Below are 3955 nucleotides of genomic sequence, written 5' to 3' on the forward strand. Positions count from 1 at the left end.
CCTCCCCACCTCACTGCCCCTCCCCACCCCACTGGCCCTCCCCACCCCACTGCCCCTCCCCCACCTCACTGCCCCTCCCCACCTCACTGCCCCTCCCCCACCTCACTGCCCCTCCCCTCCCCACTGCCCCTCCACACCTCACTGCCCCTCCCCACCTCACTGCCCCTCCCCACCTCACTGCCCCTCCTCACTGCCCCTCCCCACCTCACTGCCCCTCCCCACCTCACTGCCCCTCCCACCTCACTGCCCCTCCTCACTGCCCCTCCCCACCTCACTGCCCCTCCCCACCTCACTGCCCCTCCCCACCTCACTGCCCCCCTCCTCACTGCCCCTCCCTCACTGCCCCTCCCCACCTCACTGCCCCTCCCACCCCACTGCCCCTCCCGTCCTCACTGCCCCTCCCCACCTCACTGCTCCTCCCCACCTCACTGCCCCTCCTCACCTCACTGCCCCTCCCCACCTCACTGCCCCCCCTCCTCACTGCCCCTCCTCACCTCACTGCCCCTCCCCACCTCACTGCCCCTCCCCCACCTCACTGCCCCTCCCCACCTCACTGCCCCCCCCCCCCCCCCCACTGCCCCTCCCCATCCCAGTTCTATCCATTGATGGGATGTGGATCTCACTGGCGAGACCAGCATTTGGTGCTGACCCCGAGCTGCCCCTGAACCGAGGGGATGGTTCGCCCAGTTCAGAGTCAGCCCCATCGCTGTGGGTCTGGTAACCAGGAACCCGAATGGACATGAGTGAACTGGATGTTTAATATAACAATCGATGATAGTTTTATGTTCACCATAGCTTTCAACTGCAGGTTTATAAATGAATTGAATTTAATCTCCACCAGCTGCTGGGATTTAGTTGCCCAGTGAAATGCCAGCTACCCCATTGCGTTGTCCCAGCTGCCAAGTGCCCTGGGGCAGCTGCCTCAGTATCAATGGAAATTGTCACTTTACAGAGGGGGGGTGGGGGAGCTCCCCTTCCCCCTCCTCCTCCCCCTGTTCAAAGCGAAGACCCAGTGAGAGTGGGAATGCTCAACAAACACAGCCCCCCTTCTTATCCTGACAGCAACTTCTCCCCGGGGGGGCGGGGGGGGGGGGGGGGGTGGGTGGTAGTATGGCTGGAGAGATCATATTACCGGATAACCAGGCTGCCATTGGTACAGCAGCCTCGCTGCCCATTGGCCAAGGCAAGTCATGTGCCTCTCTGTCAATTGGTTGTGGCCGGTCATGTGACTCCCCGCCGATTGGCTGAGAGGTTGGTAGCTCCGCCTACAAGGCGGGGTATAAGAGCTCGTGTTGGCTGGCAGTCGGCCTTTCTCTGTACGACCACTGCCTGGCTCACATCTAGCGTATTAAAGCCTGTTGTTTGGAACTTCACTACGACTCGAGTCCAATTGATGGTGCACCAATTTAGGTAACCTCAAACAGGGAGGCAGCTTTTCCAATGGGGTCAGCCTGGAGTTGACCATTTGCACTGAGACACGGCGCCCTCTCCTGCCCTCCCCCGGACTCTCCAGGTTAAACGCCTTGAGATAAATCATTTGCATTTTCTGAAATCGCACGATTGCAGATTTCAAACCCAACAGGATTGTAGTGAAAACAAACTGCCGACTGCAAACCCTCCCTGACCTCAGGCAGTTTGCAGGCTGAGCTGGACTCAGGGTCTGGGTGTGGGAGTTCCCTGTGTTCTGACACCATAATACCCGCAGACAGGGATGGAAGCTCTCAGTGACTTTGAACACAACGCTGCTCAGGATTCACCTCTCCTGATATTTTGCAACTTCACCCACGCAAGGTGTATGTGTCTGAGCCGCACCTTTCTTCCTCCCGAGGGCTTTTAGAAAACAAATATGTTGGGAAAGCGTGGGAATGCAGACTCACTGAGCCGCTACTACAGAGAGACTCAGAGACAATCCCACAATCGTGAGAGAGAAGCTAGCCCCAGTACAGAGAGAGAGAGAGATAGAAACTAGTCCCAGTACAGAGGGAGGGAGAGGGACTAGCCCCAGTACAGAGAGAGAGAGAGAGAGAGACTAGTCCCAGTACAGATAGAGAGAGATTAGTCCCAGTACAGAGAGAGTGAGAGAGACTAGTCCCAGTACAGAGAGAGAGAGATAGAAACTAGTCCCAGTACAGATAGAGAGAGAGAGAGAGACTAGTCCCAGTACAGAGAGAGAGAGAGATATAAACTAGTCCCAGTACAGATAGAGAGAGATTAGTCCCAGTACAGAGGGAGGGAGAGGGACTAGCCCCAGTACAGAGAGAGAGATAGAGAGACTAGGACCAGTACAGAGAGAGAGAGAGACTAGCCCCAGTACAGAGAGAGAGATAGAGAGACTAGGACCAGTACAGATAGAGAGAGAGACTCGTCCCAGTACAGAGAGAGAGGGACTCGTCCCAGTACAGATAGAGAGAGAGACTCGTCCCAGTACAGAGAGATAGAGACCAGTCCCAGTACAGAGAGAGAGAGACTAGCCCCAGTACAGAGAGAGAGAGAGAGAGAGACTAGTCCCCGTACAGAGAAAGAGAGAGAGAGAGAGACTAGTCCCAGTACAGAGAGAGTGAGAGAGAGAGACTAGTCCCAGGACAGAGAGAGAGAGAGAGAGACTAGCCCCAGTACAGAGAGAGAGAGAGAGACTAGCCCCAGTACAGAGAGAGAGAGAGAGACTAGTCCCCGTACACAGAGAGAGAGAGAGAGACTAGCCCCAGTACAGAGAGAGAGAGAGAGAGAGAGACTAGCCCCAGTACAGAGAGAGAGACTAGTCCCAGTACAGAGAGAGAGAGAGAGAGAGACTAGTCCCAGTACAGAGAGAGAGAGAGAGACTAGTCCCAGTACAGAGAGAGAGAGAGAGACTAGCCCCAGTACAGAGAGAGAGAGAGAGAGAGACTAGTCCCAGTACAGAGAGAGAGAGAGACTAGTCCCAGTACAGAGAGAGAGAGAGACTAGTCCCAGTACAGAGAGAGAGAGAGAGAGAGACAAGCCCCAGTACAGAGAGAGAGACTAGCCCCAGTACAGAGAGAGAGAGAGAGAGAGAGACTAGCCCCAGCACACAGAGAGAGAGAGAGAGACTAGCCCCAGTACAGAGAGAGAGAGAGAGAGACTAGCCCCAGTACAGAGAGAGAGAGAGAGAGAGACTAGCCCCAGCACAGAGAGAGAGAGAGAGAGAGAGAGACTAGCCCCAGTACAGAGAGAGAGAGAGAGAGACTAGTCCCAGTACAGAGAGAGAGAGAGAGAGAGACTAGCCCCAGCACAGAGAGAGAGAGAGAGAGAGAGAGACTAGCCCCAGTACAGAGAGAGAGAGAGAGACTAGTCCCCGTACAGAGAGAGACTAGCCCCAGTACAGAGAGAGAGAGAGACTAGCCCCAGTACAGAGAGAGAGAGAGACTAGCCCCAGTACAGAGAGAGAGAGAGAGAGAGAGAGAGACTAGTCCCAGTACAGAGAGAGAGAGAGAGAGAGAGACTAGTCCCAGTACAGAGAGAGAGAGAGAGAGAGAGAGACTAGCCCCAGTACAGAGAGAGAGAGAGAGAGACAAGTCCCAGTACAGAGAGAGAGAGAGAGAGAGAGACTAGCCCCAGTACAGAGAGAGAGAGAGAGAGAGACTAGTCCCAGTACAGAGAGAGAGAGAGAGAGACTAGTCCCAGTACAGAGAGAGAGAGAGAGAGACTAGCCCCAGTACAGAGAGAGAGAGAGAGAGAGACTAGTCCCAGTACAGAGAGAGAGAGAGAGAGAGACTAGTCCCAGTACAGAGAGAGAGAGAGAGAGAGACTAGTCCCAGTACAGAGAGAGAGAGAGAGAGAGAGAGAGAGAGACTAGTCCCCGTACACAGAGAGAGAGAGAGAGAGAGAGACTAGTCCCAGTACAGAGAGAGAGAGAGAGACTAGTCCCAGTACAGAGAGAGAGAGAGAGAGACTAGCCCCCAGTACAGAGAGAGAGAGAGAGAGAGACTAGTCCCAGTAC

This window comes from Scyliorhinus canicula, chromosome 10, assembly GCF_902713615.1.
Source record: "Scyliorhinus canicula chromosome 10, sScyCan1.1, whole genome shotgun sequence".
NCBI lineage: Eukaryota > Metazoa > Chordata > Chondrichthyes > Carcharhiniformes > Scyliorhinidae > Scyliorhinus > Scyliorhinus canicula.